Below are 19,874 nucleotides of genomic sequence, written 5' to 3' on the forward strand. Positions count from 1 at the left end.
ACATCTAATGTTCAAAGGACCTAATCCATGGTATGACATATGCCACAAAAGATTTACAATAAGACAGATATTAACAGAATGTATGGAAATGAAAACTCATCGCAGCAGAACTAAGATACCAAATTAAATACAGCAAATCTTCAAACGCAGAGCAACAGAAACAAGCTGATTGGATTTCTCAAAACAGTGAACCTGTAACAGGAAATCTAACAGATGAGCATGTAGCTAATGACAGAGAAGTCGATGCGGTGTTAAATAACGAAAGAAAACCAAAGTATTTGAAACATCCCTTTCGCTTCTGACCTCTTGTGAATCTGAAAAACGTACTGTTAAGATCACTCGAACTTATTAATTATAAAGTTATTAAAGTTATTAAGATCAGTCGAGTATTATACGATGTGTCGTCTGTTAACACGTTGATTACCGCAAAAAACTTCAGAGCTTTATATATCGCTTATTCTTTTGTAACAAAGATAAAAAGGAACGATTACTTCCTTTTTGGTATTGCGATTATTAGGTTACACTATTATCTATTTATTTACAGTATTGAACATTGTCATTCGACGTCAGTTGTCTGGCAAATTATAATTGTTTTCAAGTAAACAATTTGGAAGCTACGGCCATCGGTGACTACCATTAGCAGTCAACATGTTAACTTCTCAGAGGACCACTCAACTAATATATAAGGAAACAATTTCAAGAAATCTATATATTTCTTCTTTGTGTTCCTCTGATGAGAACTCGATGCTTTGTTGAGTCTTTGAACTACGGTGCCTTCTACAATTCTCTAAAATTCTGGAAGAAGTTTGTTGGTTTTATAATAGAATAATGAATCAGTTTTTATTTAACTAAGACAATACGTAAACGCAACGTCTGTTCGGTACAATTGATCGGGACGAAATGAGCAACTGCATTAACTAGTTTTATGAATATTGTCATGGAGATTGAGATCCGCTTTTCTTTTTAATTGATTATAATTTTAAGTCGAATCTATAGGTGGCTGTCATTGCCAATTCTATTTTTAATAAAGCTGATTTCTCCTTTCAGAGTCTCCTTGTCTCATGTAAAAGGAAGTTCTTAACCAATTGTCTTTTTCCAAAAAGTTCCGATGACCTTGCTACTGGCTGACCAAACAATTTCTTTGTAATGCAACTTTTGAAAACGCATGAGTCTATGATAAGTCATTTCTATTGTGGTGCCAGAAGACCCTCGAACTCTATGTTTCCGAATTGCAGTTTTAAGGTCTTCCTGTCATAAATAATGAAAATCGCTACGAAAGTGAAGAACTGTTTCTTTAGATCCTTTAGAATTAAATTTCTTAAAAATATCAGAAGTTACGTCTGCATTGTAAATCCGACCAAACTAAATACACATGATGTTATACTATACGATATACGTCGTTGAATTTATTTTAATCCTTTGTACTCGAGAAGTGACTCTCAGTCATCACTTGATTTGATGCAGCAAAACTATAAAATTTAATATTCAGCATTGAACCGTGTATAATGCGTCGGCGTGTGAAATATTGGGATAAAAAAGCTCTGGTTCTCAATTCACTTGCGATTTCTCTTTGATTTAATTTCGAAAAATGTTACCTGTGTCTAGTTAGAAAATGTTAAGTATTTCTAACGAAATACTTCCAAGTGCAAAGGGTTAATACCCGTTCTGATATATGTAAAATGAACAAATACATAGCATTCCATTTGAAAAATTGGAAGCCGGTTTCAGTTCTCAAAAAAATAACGTGAACACAAAAACTTTCCATGGGCCATTACGTTGCTTACAAAAAACGGTGCAACTTCCTTCTCTTCCATTTTCCCCTAATATCTACCGTTTACGAGAAAACCGGAAAAAACGAGAAAGTACGCTGGAAAGTAAATCCGTGAACACCCTATACAAGATTAATCACGAAGCGTGATCAGCTTAGATTATTCTGCTATTAGCGATTCAATCTGTAATTTTTTTTAACTAAAATAACATGGTTCAAGGGACGGTTTAAGGTGATTCTACCAACCCTTTTCTCAGAGTTATCAAGGTCTCCTTTAGCTTTCTATAGATAAGCCTAAAATTTTGTTATACTCATCTTTTGGGGGATACTCAAACGATTTCGACAAGCATCATAACAAATATTCCGTTCTGAATCTAAAAAGACTGAAGAAAACTCTTAGTTCGAAGAGTTTTGCAAGATTTTTAAAGATTCATAAAGATTATTAAAGAGGAATAGCAAGCACACTGTTGTACACTTTCTGGAGCTATTGATAGATTAGTGTTAATCATTATTGACTTGATCCTTCGCGTATTGTTTGTAAACATTTCGTTCTGTACTTTGGGACACATTTAATGACATCGAACCTGAATTGTTACTAGTGTTTCGCGATTTGCATATACTGAAAGAGACCTTGATAATTTTGAGAAAAAGGGTTGACAAAAAATTTGGTAGAATCATCTTAAAGCTCTCCTTGAATCGTGCTATTTTGGCTAAGGAAATTTCCAATCGAACCACTAGCAGCAGAATAATCTAAGCTGATCACGTTTCGTGTTCCACCCTGTATATGTATTTACTAATTTTCTTCGTCCGCTTCTCGGACGCCTTCTGCCGATCCTTTTCGTGGCAAGTTTATCCTTCAGTTTAGCGGTCGAAATATCGCGTACTCGTTCAGATCTGGCTGCCAAATGTGCGAAATAACGTTGTACGTTGAGCTGGCCTGCACGAAGCCTCGTATCTTTGAGTAGAAATAAGATCGAGAAAGCCAGAAAGAAAGACCGAGGAAAGCGAACCTTCGAAGGAAAAGCCTTTCTCAAAATTTCAGTGGTGTAACGGTCGCAACGTAAAAACAACGATAGAAACCTAATAACTGACTCCAATATAATTGCACGGTAGAACGTCAATTATCCGAACCTCGATTATCCAAACCAGTGTAAAAAATTTAAAAATCGGTTATATTGATTAACAGAAACAAGTACATATAAAAAAGGAACGTTTGCGTATGCTAGGAGAAAGTAGGGTAAAACGAAACAGTCAGGCAAAACGGGACAGCAATGTTTTTCATAGATAAAGAATCTATCTGTTTCATAGATAAAGAACTCCTATCGAATTGATATCGCATGACATGGTTCTAATAAGTCCTCGATGTAGTTTTAGAGCGACTGCAGAGCAGTGCATAAGTTACTTTTCGATTAAAAGCATTGGAAAGATATTCAGTGAACAAGTTTTGATGTTACATAGATGTTCGAAGCATTTTTGTTTACATTTCGAGTAAAAAATTGAACACGATAACTACGGTACTGGATTCTACGTTCCTTAAGCTATATCTTCGACACTTGAGTTATTTCGTTATCCTATGCCAAACTGTTAAATACTTTCTTAAATTATGGTCCATGCGGTAAAACGGAACATTTTAGCACAGGAGCAACAGGAGTCCCTTGCTATGCACTTTGTTTATAATTTTAATTGGTTATGTGTAATCGTATTCATGTATAGCAAATTAGAATCGAAGATGAGATAAAAACTGATCAGTTAGATTGCACCAATCCAGAAAAAGAAGGCGACACATTTATTTGTGATTTTTGTTCGAAATCATATATATTTATAGTTTATTTTCTATGAGCTATTAATTAAATATATTCGGCTAGCAATTTTGATTTAGTTGAAATAAAGATTTTATATTTTTATTTGATTTTACATGAGTGTTGCGTTTTGTCCTACCATTTTTGCGAAACGGATATTTCAATACTTTTAGAAAATTGTATTTTCCTTCGTAACTAAACATTTTTATTAAAAAAGTCTTTTATTTTTATATAGCCAAAGGCCTGCTTAAAACTTCAAAACACATTCTTAACTCGATTCAAAAAAGAGCGTTTCATTTTTACCTACTTTTCACCATATTACATATGGTTATTGAAATCATTTTTCATAAATTAATTATTATTTTGTATAAGTTGCATTCTGGGTAGGTTCATACAGGTCTAATTATACGAACTAATTGATTAAAATTATCCGAAAAATTTGATTTTTCGAACTACTTTGATTTCAATTGGTTCGGATAATTGACCTTCTACGGTATTCTTTGCAGCTTAAGATTTGCATTATACTGATTAAATAAGAGGTACAAAATATAACGAAACAAAAATGATGGCTACTCTTTTCACGTGTAAATCTATATCTTTGAGGATTCTAAGCAACATTCTCTATATTATTGTATATTATTTATACGCGGTATCAATTTACGCGATCGGAATTTAGTGATATCGAATAAAATATGCATTTATTTTCTGAAACGCCATTATTTAAGCTGTGTGAAATAAATATATATTTCTAGAACATGTACCAGCTGTCATTTTCAATATTTTGTTTTCCTATGTACTTACAGATTCTATTTACACGATTTTCATTCGCATGAAAAACAAGTCCACATAGAATATATATTTTTCGATTTTCTTAAAACTTTACCTATATAATCTAGAGAGTCGTACCGCCTTACAATGTTTATGATATTTCGGTAAGTGTTGATAATGTATTTATTATAATTAATAAAGTATTTCATGGTAAGTGTTCAAATACTTTCGTGAGTCACTGTATATATATAAACAGATATTTCGCCTAAATGGAAGAATCGGTTGTATCGTGCATCTAATTTAGGATACAATTGCGTGAGAAGTGCATGAGACAATAATGCGTGTACGCCTACAGTCTAAGGCTTACAACAAACTCCATTTAATCCTAGCGGGTTAAAGTAAAAAATTCAAATATGCATATCGCAACATTAAGGGTTGCCAACTTGCTACTAGGTACTATCTACTATGTATAAAAAATAGTTGTAATTAAAAAAATCAATGTTGTACGTTCCTCACGTATATTTCTGTTTTCACTTCGTATTCTCTGTTAAATATATTTATACTTTTTTTTTAACTATGCGAAGTACTCTGCCAAGTATATTGATTTGAATTTATATGATTTTGTATAAATAAAATCTGTTTCTCTATTTATATAATATTGGAATCGAAATGTAAAACACTCTTATAATTAGCCTAGAAAACGTTTTACCTTGGATGACATGATACTTTTTGTAATGTTCGACTTATTCGATATTATATTTTATGAATCTGTTTAATATTTCTGCCGTAGTTTACATTACACTCACTTTTATTTGCTTCCTTTATGCCTAACTACATGAATCACAGCGATGCACTTTCAACGGCATACCTATACCTCGAATTTGGATAAAAGTCAAAATTACGGAAAGTAACGTCAATATTAAGATTAAAAACGAAGTCTGTGATCATTAAGTAATGCTACATAGAATCAGGGCAACAACTTTGAACGTTTATATCTCGAAACGATTTATGAATAACTAATATCATTCAGTGTTTTGAAAACGTCTCGATATTGTCTACGAGAATACCAAATTAAGAATATAGGTTTGTACTGACAATTTTAACGGTAACCTTCAAAGCGTTTCTCAAGGTTACTATAATATCAAACAAATGCAACCACCATATGCTCAGCTCTATACCTTACAACTTCCGCCTAAAGCATTCTTTTGTAACACTTATACTTTTTAAGTTACAGAATTTTGACCAGGAAACAGACTTTTCTTGCAGAGCTTTGTGGTAGGTCATGCTTAAACTACACGCATCCTATTAGAATGTTTTGTTATTTCAAATAATTATATAATTTAGGTTTTATCTTATTTCCAGACAATCGAGAAGAATGTATGTTTTTGAAAAAAATTAAATTTCAATTTATACCTTTAATCGCATGAACAAAAAAGTCATACATACTAAATGCATGTAAGGTTAATTCAATCTGGTTATAGTAATATTTGCGTCATTTGTAAGCAACAGAAATAAACTTCTGATCATTATAATTATTTATACTAAAAGATATTTTATGACTCTTTCATTTTGATTATAACAGTTATGATCAAGTACCCCGATCTAAGTATACAGTAACTTGTGACAACTTTACAGCTGAAGTTCACGAAACTTGCAGCATGCAACACGGCTCCGAGTTCGACAACATAAATCGGCATCGATATTAAATGCGATCATTTACTGGCGTGTTACTTCGCTTCCGATACATAGGAATTAGAAATTATAAATAAAAATGACTACATATGGTCGGGCAAGACGATACATCTTCGGTATTCAGTATTATGAACATATTCGATATTTTTAAGCCTTGCTTCGCATTGTCAACAATGTTTGTTTTTTATTTTAACCCTTTGCGATCGGTGCCGCCAATATTTCTGAGACCTATTATAAGTACTTATTATTATTATTATTATTATTATTATTATTATCATTATTATTATTATTATTTATATATATTTTATATTTTAATATCCATATAGTTATTATAAATCACCTATAGAAAAATAACTTTAAAAATATATATTTGCTTCGACTAGTTGGTACTGCCGCCAGAAAAATGTGCCGAACGTATAGGGTTAACACCCTTTCCTAAGCTGTTTAAAAGATTTCATCAGTGTTTATACGAATTTGTTTCCCTTACTTTATCCATACACTGTGACACGGTGGGGCCCAAATTTACATTCTAATCGGTTCCGAAGTGGGCGACGTAAGTCGAAAAGGACGTAACTCGCATACAAGGTAGGCGTGTATGCGAGAACACACATTATTGTACATATATTTATCAGACTAGGAGATACATTTTCTTTCAAATGTATAAAAATGACAGAAGAGATTACATTTAACCTGTTAAGCGCGGAATTTAGTTTGAAAAATCTCTCATTGTGCGCGCAATAAAATCAAATAATAAAGTGTATACTCGACGAATGCAGGTCAAATGCACTTATAATATACTCTAACGAAAAACTAGCGAAACGAAGAAGAATTACATATTTCTCCGAAATAATAAATAATCCATCGTTGATAAAGTTAGCACCATTTAAAGTTTTATGATCAGGTATACACTCGTCAAACGCAGTTAACTGGTTAACCAATGTTTACGAAGAACGGAAGAGACCACAATGTTTACAAATAATACTCTAACGTACTGGGCAGTCTTCTTTGATTGCAATTGAAATACGTTCTTTATGTTTAAGGAACATAGTCACAGTTGTTTTCGGCAAATTTATTTTTCAGTTCATCTCAAAACCTTGTATTCCACTATGAAAAAGTTTTATTATTTTTAAGTTAGTTTCTAAACTTATAGTATTTCGTTCTTGAATAATATAATTTAATAATGAGGATATCTGACGCTGTGCTGCCATTACACATACGCAAATAATAGTCTTAATTCCCGATTAATCGCACTTGTGTACTTATGTTTACTGCAAATACATTTCTATAAGTTCTTAAACTGGGTATAAACTATACAATCTGAAATGATTTATTCACAAAAACGTTATCAAATTAATTTATCGCACAACGAATTTTGTACTCACGTAACTTTCCGACTGATTCAGTAAAAACTAAGCGTTTGGAGCGAGAAATGTTCGTTTGAAACAATTGATTCCCGACTTATGTAGAGGCGACGTAACTGTGGAACGACGTAAATCTCGGGGCCCTACTGTACTTCTGAACTATTGCAATCCATTTCTGTACCGGACACGGAAAAACGTGTTTCCAGGATGGTAAAAGAGAATCCAAGAACTGGGAACTCGAATGATTTCAGTGGCTTTAGGTATCAATCATCGGACGATAACCACATTCGTATCGATTAAGATTATTTTCTATTCGCGCCAAATGTATAATATTATATGAACAACATGCTTTTTTATGATTTTATCATACGATTAACCCTTCTCTATTATGCAAGATTTCAATTATCCAAGGTAGGCACAATCTACGTAATCTCGGGTAAGACTCCACAGTACACACATTGAAAAGAGGAATTTTCCTGTCGTCATAAGTGTGCATATTTAATGTATTCCGAAGGGATTCGTTTATGACCGCACGCTAATAAATAATAGAAGTGATCTTACATTGAAATTATTACTTGCGGCGAGTATCTACTATATGACTTTTGAGCATCGATTTCTTGCCTTTTAACACTAGAACTATCAGACAGATCAAAATGACTGACTTCAACATTTTTATTTTTTCTCTCTCTCTTCAAATCTCAAGGAATATATTATTTTAATTTGTATGAAGAATTAGGAATAAATCACTCTAATTTGTTCGATTCTAATGTATGCAGCTACCGATACTACTTCTGTGTACATGTAGTTTGTATCTAAGAGATTTCAACAAAAGATACTAATTGATTTCTAAAATGTTAGTCACGAAATGGGCTATTCGTGTTTTATTAGTGTGATATAAGAATTTTTCCACGTTTTATTTATATCACCTCATTCTTTGTAAAAAGTCGAATCATTTTTGCATTTAATAGTTCATTCATTTTTAACTTTGGAGACTGTTTTCATATTTGTCGAATATGTTTCAACGATTCACACGCACTTCAGGTTTTATAATACAGTTGGTGCAATTAGAAGGAAATCTCTTGTTAGATATCAAAATAAACGCCTACGGATAACATTATTGATTACAGATGAAATAACCACAGGGGAAATATAAATTCGACAAAGAACAAAATTAAAGACGATCTCACCAGACTGCTTGTTTACATTCGCTTCGAAATATAAAATTTTTTGAATTTTCAATAGCCGATAAAGAGCTTGTCAAATCATTTCTATTTTGATCGCGTTATACATAACGCTTATCTGTAATATATATCAAGAGTTGAAAGGCTTTACTGTGCGAAAATATAGAAAATTTTTGTTCCATTTCTATTTATTACGTTTAATGCAGTTTGAGATATATTATCTACTTTATTGCACTAAAACTCCTATTAATATTTCCTCCACGTTAAGCCAATATTCTATGTTTTATAGGTGAAGCGAGTATTATTAAAAAATGATCAACCGTTAAAGGATAAATTCTCTGGTTACGGTAGCTAATAATTTTAGCAGTTGATAGGGCTCTAATCTAACTAAGGAAGAAGAATCGTAATTCGTCTAGACCAACCAGCAGAAGAAATGCTATCACCATTTTCAGCCGATTATAGAAGTTGCGTCTCAGCGATCTACAACATAACCACCAGCAAATCATTTTTGTTTTTGAACGCCAAGAATTCTTCCAGTGGAAATTGACTCTGCGCGTTAATAAAATCGACATGACAAACCCGTCGATTGGTTTTACGAACTCAAGGAGTAAGCGATCAGGAAAATATAAGAGAAAAAATCCACGGATTACACAGATCACGAAAGATCGAGTCTCCAATCCAGAGAAATTCATTCGCGAAATTTGTTGCGCCTTGCCGCATTTGTCAACTACTAGACACAAATGGCGTATCCGATGGCAAAGTATTTTCGCTCGAGTTTCTCGCGTTTGTACAAATAAGTAACTGTACTTCGCAATTTACTCATGATCCCGAAGCCAGCGAGGAGCGGGTGAAGGAGAGGAAGAGAGGGAGCGCAAGGAAGAGAGAGAGAGAGAGAGAGAGAGAGAGAGAGAGAGAGAGAGAGAGAGAGAAGAGAACGAGGGACGAAAGAGAGGCTCCCTCGCGCACCGAGAATTCGTTCTCAGAGAAAACCAGTTATTGCGTAACTTTGTTAATGCCAAGACCTATCCCGGCTCCAGAAATATACAGTTATAACTCACGGATCCCGTGGAACCCAGCTCAAGTGTCTGACAAGCGAGAATGCAAGACAATGTCGAACATTCTATGCGTTTTATCGAGTCACACTCGAGTTCTCGACACAGCATTCGTCGATATTGGTTCGTCCGACGCGTTACGACCAGAACTCATCGGCGCTGAGTATCGATCGATCATAATCAATGCTGTAATTGCCTATGCAATTATTTCAATCGTTAATCAACACTACTAATTCAGTTGCACTTAGTTTAAAAGAGACGCATGCTAAAAAATAAACATTTCCTAAATTGTATATAATTATTTATTTACTTAGTTGCGGACGTCACATTTTTCGAACACCTCAAAGGAAAGTTGTTGAATAATTTGAGAGTTAAAATTGGTCACATCAACTAATAATTAAAGTGTTTCAGATTAATTGGGATTCACGGTTGAAATTGATCGTAATCGAATTTCGGTGTAATCAATTCAGGCAATTAATTTGATTTAATCGGTTAAATGCGTTTGACGAGTATACACTTCATCTTAAAATTCTAATTGATGCTAATTTTTTTAACGATAGACTATTTATCTAAACAAACATGTAATTCTTTTTCGTTTCGCTTTACTTCTTCGTTCGAATATATTATAAGTGCATTTGGGCTACATTTGAGGAATATACACTTCATTATTTGATTTTATTACGCACCCAATGGACATTCCACACTTAACGAATTAATTGAATAATCGGTTATAATAGATATTAATCGATTGTTGCCCAACACCGATCACAACGTTTTTCCTTGATGCGTGGATTTTTGCCGTTGACATCTCACAGAACTATTCGAATAACGCAATTATCATTGTAAAACAATGAAAACATGAATGCGATTAGGCGTTGATTATGAAAATTATATTAGTGGGGATAATGAAGCGATGAAGTGGACACGTATAGGACGGAATATTGCAATTACATATCTGAAAGACAAAGGAACTCCCCACAGGAAAGATATTTTAATTTGATGGTAATATTATGTTACATTGTGTAGTGAAAGCATCCAATCACGACTAAAATCGGTAATGACAATACATGTCTGAATTTTCTTAACTTCAAGTAAAATCTTTGGTGTTTTTTCAAACATTGTTCAGAAAGAAACAAAACTGAAACATACGATAGACAAAAGATGAGAAAGAACTAATGGGAGTTCTTTAATGCCATAAATTGATTACAATTGGAATGGCCTTTACTTGTTTTACTATCTTATCCTAAACAAGAGTGACCTTTTTATAACAGATTTGCTGTACGCGTAACGGGTCCGTTGCAACTGTTGATCATTTTATGTACAGAAAAAGGAGAGACGCACGGTGTCGCGTCGTCTCGTTTCCCGTCCCGTCCCGGCCCGTCTCGTTGCGGCTCGTCTTGTCTCGTGAAATGCACTGGTGACCCAAGAACATACTCCGCATAACAATTTCATCGTACCTCACCGCACCGTTTCATTTCGAATTCATGTTTTCGACTATACCCTACTGTGTAACCCGACACTCGACATACTTGCTGTTCGATGGATAATATTATACAACGGTCAAATTTCTCTCGGTCGAAAATGATTGGAAAATTAAGAAAAACTTGTAATCTCTGCGAATGGTTTCCATAATTAACCCATTTTTCATCGATTTTAAAACAAGTGTACAAAATAGAAATAACATTAGATAAAAATCCTATTTCAATCCTGTTTATTTACTATTCAAGTAATAAAGCATTTTAATAGGATAGTACATGAAGCATATAATCACAATAATTATTTATTATAAAATTTATAACATAAGTAGATGTGTATTACATACATTATAAGCCAAAACTGTACTGTATAATTTCCCTTTCTTTTCATTGATTATCACCATTTATTTTACTTATACAACCAACGTTATTATAGATCATTATTATTAGCAATAAGAGTGATGAAAAGTACTTCGGTAATTATAGAAAAAGTAATTTTCGATGAAACTTGTAGTACAAGTTAAATTTTATTATAACACAAGTGTACCTGTACTTTTTTGTATGGTTTACTTTGTTAGAACAACAATTGCACGATACCTTCTTTTTCGTGTAATATTTCAAATTTACTATTATATGTTAGTCTTCGTTGTCACAGTAAAATATTGTACAAGATGTAAATAGAATAACGATGGCTGTTTTTAAAAGTAAAGTTACACCTTTGGAAATCGATAATTATTTATACAACAAAAATATTTATAAAATTAACTAGACGCGAAATTTATTAGAACATTAAAATGTAATGTTAAAATCGTTTCATTTCAAATTGTGTTGCGTCCTACAAATTCGAAAGAAATGATATACCGCAAATAGTTTTTGAAACAGATATCGACAAAATTTCAGCAATTGTTTAAATCTGTGTGGTTACATACACAGAAGAACCGATAACTACTCTTCAATTGGCCATGTGGTTGAAGCGCGGTACAACGGTGTGTAAGTGCATTTACATAGTCGATGTTTAATGGAACGGAAAATCGTGCAAAATGCATCCCCTGAAGCAACAAGCTCGGTCCAATTGATCTTTCCCCCCTTTTATCGAAATTATAGCATTTGGTATCAAAAAATGATCGACTAAATTATAAAATTGGATTGAATTTTTTAAAGATTTTATCGTCAAAGCGCTTAATTGGCCGTAACTTTTTATATCTCAAATAAATTTCATCATCACAACGCTTTCGTAGTAATGAAATAACAAGAATTCTTTTGGTCGCGTAAAAGTTGCAATAGGAATAAAGATTACCTCAAGGATAGACTGTTTTATACATTTTACATATTCGTTAATTATGAATATAAATATTACACCTGTAATGATAAAGTCAAATATCAATATTTTATAACGTTTACTTGATTTTTCGCTTAAAGGAACATTTTAAAAGACAGTCTAAAGGACAATCTATATTATTGCACTTTTCTCTACTTTTTGTTTTATGCAGTTAACCGATTTAGCCAACGAGTGGCTCAGTTAACTATGAAAGTTTGAATGTTTTATTTATTCATTGACGTTATTGCACATTTCTGAACTCAAGGTCATTTGAAGGTCACAGTCTAGTAGATTGTATAATTTTATACAAAGAGATGTACAGCGCTATTTAAAAAAATCAGAATGACATTGATTTTTCATCGAAAGCGAGATTTTTTTTGAAATTTTCTTTTTAGTGCAGCTTATAGCCGACTAGAACCCGATGAATTTTGATCTCGAACATATTTTCATCGGATCGCCGGAAATACTTGAAAAACTGTGACAAGTGTTATGTAGGACACCCTGTATGTTAACGCACCAAATATGTAGACCACGCGTGTAAGATTATCTTTTCGCTGCTTATTCGCAGGACACACATAAGACGTTAATCTCGTTTCTGTCCCGCGAAATTCATGTCAGCCTATCATATATTAAGTCTTGCAAATTAATGAAATCAATCATGTTTTTAACCTTTCGTGACATTTCTGCGATTTAAAAATTATTATCGTCAGATGAGAAAATCGTTGAATACGTGCAATTTTATAAGATATGATTCAATGTAGAACTATTTCGAGATACGTTAAAGTGCATTTAATTTGGGTTTCCATTATAAAGGTTGTCCAATTTTTAGTAAGTTTTAAAAAATCGGTAACGGTAAAATTAAGCCAATGTGCTTAAAAAATGTCGAATTTCAGAATAATGTTTGAAAACATAACGAAGTTATAGTTCCTTTTGTATAGTGTGGTTGTAGCCGCGCCAAGAGCCTTTAAAATTTTAAATCAGTTTAACTAGAAAGTATATTTTTCAGGTTCATTGCGGCGATATCCCCAAAACTATCGTACCGATCGAGTTTAAATTTGTTCGGTACCTGTATCATACTAAAATAGAATTTGTTCTGATTTCTACAGTCACTTAAAGACAGACAGGAGCAAGGAAAACAAAACTTCAAACAATCTTCATAACGCTGTCATTTTTTAAATATTCGGTTTATTTCTGTTTCTTTTTATGCCTGCAACTGCCACATGTATACTATTTGAAAATCAATTGAATTTTTTTGTTCAATATTAGCAGAACGGCTTAAATTATGGTAATCAATAACCTACTTTTTTATTAACACATTAAGCACGTGTGTACCATATTTGGTACATACCAATTTTTGTGAGGGAATATTTTTTGTGAGACATGTGGCCACGGATAACGGTACACGTTAAAGAGTAACGAAAATTTAAAGATATTATATCAAAGTATATAAAAATCATCAAAAACATAAATACAATTTAATATTTTATTTAAAAAATCAATGCAGTTTATAAGCAAAATATGACTGAAATTTTCGGTAGCGCGAAACGTATTGATGCTCCATTGTGATGTGCTGCAATGCAGCTATATCTAAGTATATTCCACAAAAACATCTGTAATCATTCTTCAAGGGTATTGTTGAATTATTACTAATGCTAAGCTAGCAAAAGCAAAAATGCCCAACGTTCATATATCTTTAGTCTAAACAAGGGCGATAAAAAGGCAACCAGATATGTCTGGATTTTGTCGCGAAAAGTCAAGAGACTTTTCTCCAGGCAAGACCATAAACGGTGTTGTAAAGAAAAGCAGACCCCAACTTACTTTTGGGTGTTCCGTGTTATCCGCATTCGAGAACTTGAAAGAGCTAGACGTGTTTTTCAAAGCCGTTATAATAAAGTCACACTGTAAAATATATACTGTTTCATTATTTAATCACCCATTTCTAATAGGTATGTAAATATTATGGAATAAAGCTTATGCTAACAACATTTTCTGTCTTTATTAAATATCTCTTTGTAGACAGCTCACGCCATATTTATAGTTACGTGACATTTTGCAAATTTCTTGAAAGAAAAATAAAAAAAGTTACTAGTGATACCAGTCATATCATACGGGTTTACCCCTTATACGGTTGTATCTCAGGACGCGTGAACAGATTTCTTTCTTTATAATTAAACACAAAAACGGAAATAACCAATAAAAATGTCTGAAGTACTGAAGTATTGTAATCTAATTTACTCGCTGATTATAGAAACACTATAACAAAAAATTGTTGACGGACACTTCCATATGGCAAAGAAATGATTGTAAAAACATTGTGGAATGTTTTGATTTAGTTTGAGAAATCAGTATGATGTACGGTTTTACCCAGGGATACGATTTTGTACAAGTTTCCTTTACAAAGATGAATGAGAATGAATTTTAGGGCCCGTGCACACGAGCGACGGGATCCCGATGCGACCCCGCTGCGATGGCGCTGTGCCATTTTGGAGGAACAAAGACGTAAGGTTCCTTTATCCTTTTTTTCATGAGACAGGATAACTTTGTAGACTATCTAGGATTTTTAACTCAGGATATTTTTGAGAAACGCGAATACGAGAATGAATGTGAGCGAAGGAAAATAAAAGAGGCATAACGGTCGAGGGAAAGTGGTTTGTACAACTTCGCAGGCCCAAGATTTCCAGTTCGTATTTGAAGGGGTGTGTTTGACAGTTCGTGGAATGTGCGAGTGAAGAAAAATGATTGTAGGGGAGAGAATGATTTTTAAGTGTGAATGTCCGAAAGAGAATCTGTGTAGACAGAGTCGTACGTTGGCCTTCATGCCAGTAAGTTGTGTGTGCTTAGTTGTGTGTCGTTAGTATACAATTTCTTATATTTAAACGTTACTTGTTTTATTGTTAATAAACACAGTTATTGATTATTTTCTCTATATTCACGTATTTTATTCCCGATCAACGCATATATTTACACTGTATTTGTTTCACTGTTACTTGAAAACAATCGCTACGGTGCCAGCGGGATCACGTCGCTCGTGTGCATAGGTCCCAAAGCTGATATGCTCTTGTTCGTGTCAAGTTCTGTATGTACTATCGTAGCCATATCCGTGGATAATACTTGTACGTTCCAGGACATATCGTGGTTACGTGAAACCGCGGATAATGAATAACGTTATATCATCTACGTAGCTTGATGATGAAACTACATAATCAAGGTAAAGTTTGATAAGAGCGCTATAAAATTAAGTCGGATTATCGATTTGTAAATTTCACTGGTTTCGATTTCGAAATATTTACCTCGTGAAGCTAAAACGATATGAATTGTAGCATATTAGAGCATTTGTATGTTTATATACTTTCTGGAAATAATTGTTAAGCCCACAAACGCAAATGTTTTACCAGAATGTTTGAATCGACATCACATTGTTTTTGTTAAACGTCGAGCGTTATCATTGTTCAAAAAAGCCAAAAGTGCAAAAAAAAAGAGAATCGCGTAGAACGTAAATAGAACTGTCTGATAATAATTATTTGGAACCGTGGTCGCCACACCGACTTTGATAATTTTGGGACATACCGTTGAGGACCTTTATTCAATAGTTATATGCATAGTGAGAAGTTGTTTAGAATGCTGTCCTTGACAATATATTTCAAGACCACTGAAATAGGCGAAACGCACCCTTTTGTAAAGAAATACTAAAGTATTTGAGTAATTTGAGTAAAGGCATAATAACAAACTTTCTTCTTCAATTGCACGGTCACGGTTAATTTTGCGCAGACCTTCTTTTATCAAATCTTCGCCGAGGTAGAGGTGTAGAATCACGCTACAATGCTTTTTACACATAATTTTTATACACCCTGTACGTTCGCGCGCGTTCGCTTCAATTCTACGTAATACACGCTGGCAGCAAACAACTGTTTGAAACAGTTGAAAATGTATGGGATTAGGTGTACGGAAGGTGTATGAAGTAATATGGGCGGTCAACATGCTCACTTTTATAACGACATAACAAATACTGCCAGTATTCTTCTTTTTATCCGATTCACCCCTCGATTCGATTCGCCTCGGCTCGATATATTCGATCGAGGAAACATTGAACTTATCTCTAGAACTTCGTCGTAGCGCTTTAATTTCTATCATAATGAAAAATATAATTACATTGCCATTGGTTAACCGCTTACAGAGCGAAGTCACGTCTACGCGATGTACGTAACATACACGCATTGGTACTATTATACGAAGGGATATACGAAGGGATTTCCCCTACTAGTGGATTCTTAATGTTTACGGTAGAAATACCTCTGATGACCCGTGACAAAACTATAAGACAGGCTACTTTCCTTATGGAAAAACGAAATACAAATTTCGTTATTATCTTTTATTAACAATGTGTGCTAGCACCTTTGCTTTTTACAAACTCCATCATTCTTCTGGGAAGAGATTTATATAGTTTTTTTTTTGTGTTTTCTGTTTAATAGCCCACCATTTTTATTGTGCATACGCCTTGAAGTCTTCAATGTTGCTAAATTGCCGACATTTCCCATTTGAATTGCCCCAACAATTCTCGATAATATTTAAATCGGGAGATCTAGCGGGACATAGTAAAATTTCTATTTTCCTTTCCTCAAAGTAGCGTTTAACTATACGGGTATTATGCGCTACTGCATTATTTTGTTGGAAAATCCATTTTAGTTTTACTATTTGATTGGTATACTGGTCATACCGTCAGCTAGTCGTCGATGATTTTCACATAACATGGCTATTCATTTTGCAGTTAATAAATTTGAATTCGCTCTTATCGTAATAGCCTACTGCCATAATTCATACCACATACCATAATTCCACCACCACCCATTTTCTTCCTTTGAAACATTGTTTCCTTTTTCCGTAAGTCGTGAAAATAGTAATGTAAAACATTGGACCCTTTCTTCCATTGTTTCCGCCAATGCGGAATGCACGATGCTGAGCGAACTCCAATCTTGACTGTTTATGCTGGCTGGTTATGAGCCGTTTCTTTATTAGTTTACACCGTTTAATATGTCCTGCATTTTATACGATTTTTTGAACATGGCAGATGTTGGGATTTATTTTGACTTCAGCTGCAATTTGACTTGCTGTAAAAGTAGGATTGGATGCGTGTCGTAAAACGGTATGCCTCTCCCGCGATGTTGTTGCTTTTGGACGATCCCCAGGGAGTTTTCTCGAATAATTTGTTTTGTTATTTAAATAGTTAGATAACGCACAACGACTTCTTCCAACTAGTTACGTTATTTTGTTTTTTAATAGCCGCTAGGTGGTCTTTATAAAGTTCCTTCTTCTAAATACAAGTGCGAAAACCAAATTGCTGGGTCACATCCAGTTTTCAGAAAACATGGGTTTTTGTGAAAACGATCGAACTTTTCAGGGAAACAAGTGTTACGTGAAAACTAAAAATGATAGGCAGTTAAAATTTGTCGTAAAAAATAGAGGAGAATTTCCTGAATATGTAGCTATACAAATTTTGAATATTGCGTGCCATTAAATGCTTGTAAATGATGATCAAAGTTTAAAAAATGGTAGATGCGAGTACTTTGTATGCACTTCTGTTACATTTCTACGAAAAGTGGGTTGACTAGCACGAATTTGCTATGCACCATTGGATTCTGCAGATAATTTTGAAGGCGGAATCCCCCTGCAAAAAGCGTGAGAACGGTTTTTCTTTCGGACAGGTTAAAAAAATCTCCGTGAAGAGCGCGTGCACAGAGCTTTGGCGCCACACAGCCATCGCTCGCCAGCCACGGCTATTCAGTAACACATAAGGTTTAATTGTTTTATAAATTTCCATTTTTCGAAAACTGGACGTAACCCAGCAGTTTGGTTTTCGGATTCGTATTTAGGGTAAGGAACTGTATAAGAATCAGCTAGTGATTATTACAAGACACAAAAAAGTTTAAATTTAATTTCGGCTTCAGTTAATTTTTTACCGCCTGGCATTTCGAAGAATATACACAATATTGCAGCATATATCAATTGTAATAACAAGCAAGAGAACTGACAAACAAATTTCGATAGAAGTTTACAGTTTCACTACTAAACAGCGACTATTTTATAGTTTTGTCGCGGGTCATTGGGGGTATTTTTATAATCGTACATGTATTCGGAATACCATAAGCCCAATACTTCGCAGAAGAACATCTAAGATAAATAATAACGATCCACTGGCAGGAGAAATGAGTTCCTTCGCACAGTACTGATACATATGATTTTTTAGGGTGTCTTACAGTTTTGTAACGGAGTATAGACACAATTGGATTATTAGTATTGAAATGGTGAAAGAAAGCGGTGCCATAGCCAATAAATCATTTCTTTGTGGTTCCGCGTAGGAGATAGTTCTAATAATCCACGGAATTCTAGCTGCTGTCCATTATAAAAAACAGCACGAGAAGTTCTTTTTCTGAAACCGAGGCAGTGTCGCATAACCAAATATGCCAGATAATTGGATTATACCGATAAAGTGACAAAAATGAAGAGAACAATTTAAAAGTGATCATGGATAGATAGAAAGAATGCAATTTATTAACAAAAATGCAGTATATTAATGTAGTATGTATGAAATACTATGAATCCATCATATGTTTATTCATTTTCTAAATATTATTGATGGTAACCGACGATGCTCTGGAACAAGAAGTAATCTGAGTACTATGCAATGATCTTTTAAATAGTACTTGTGTTTTACAACTTTTTACCTTTCGATAAAAAGTTCATGCCAATGAATATGGAAAAATATATAGAAAAAGACATTTAGACTTTTCTAACGATCTTTCCCCTTAACTTTAGAATTATCCGGTCTGCTAATTTGTTCTTTTTCCAAATTGTTCGCAACCCACAATGGCAACCAGATATTTCACGAACCTGGATGTTGCCACTTTGTGTACTCCCAGTGGGCCTCACCTTCACTCCCAAAAAGGAAGGCTTTAGAGGTAAATAGTAGTGAGGATCGAGGGTCCAGTGTGACTTCCATATTTTTACGAGTCAGTCCGAAACAATACGCCGAAGAAAAACCACCTGGGTTGTTCACACCTCGAGCACATACAGTCCACCTATATTTTTATCTGGCTCAAGGAAGTCGCGCAATATTAATTTGGCGTGTGACGTCGCAAAGGCACCGAAGTAACAAACCCGAGGACCTTCGATAAAATGAATGCAAAAATATTTCTTCCATATTTTTTTAATGATATTAATAATTAGGTCGGTACACGCAATAAAATTATTTTTGACGGACAAAGAATATAAGCGGACTTAATGAGCTTTCGAAGACAGTTAGTAGAAGTAGTCGTAGTATAGATAATAAACAATATTTTTTCATATTTATACACGTTGAAGGTATGTTTCAAAAGTTGCAATACTACCAATTTTTTTCAATATGTAAATATGCTTATTCATTTTATCGATAATGAATAATACCTTTTTATATATAATTCGTTTTT

The 19,874-nt window shown here is 33.8% G+C and overlaps 1 protein-coding gene and 1 long non-coding RNA gene across 7 annotated transcripts in view; one reads left to right on the forward strand and one right to left on the reverse strand.

The window, feature by feature from the left end:
- The window catches only part of T48 (FU domain-containing protein T48), a 118,897-nt gene that overhangs the window by 31,564 nt on the left and 67,459 nt on the right, over positions 1 to 19,874 (reverse strand). The gene's annotated exons all lie outside the window — the stretch shown is intronic.
- Positions 18,170 to 19,552, forward strand: LOC116431220 (uncharacterized). Its single transcript, XR_004235875.2, has 3 exons — positions 18,170 to 18,282; positions 18,656 to 18,987; positions 19,287 to 19,552. It is a non-coding gene; the product is annotated as an uncharacterized LOC116431220 (long non-coding RNA).

The sequence above is a fragment of the Nomia melanderi genome, chromosome 9, assembly GCF_051020985.1.
Source record: "Nomia melanderi isolate GNS246 chromosome 9, iyNomMela1, whole genome shotgun sequence".
In the NCBI taxonomy this organism is placed as follows: Eukaryota; Metazoa; Arthropoda; class Insecta; order Hymenoptera; family Halictidae; genus Nomia; species Nomia melanderi.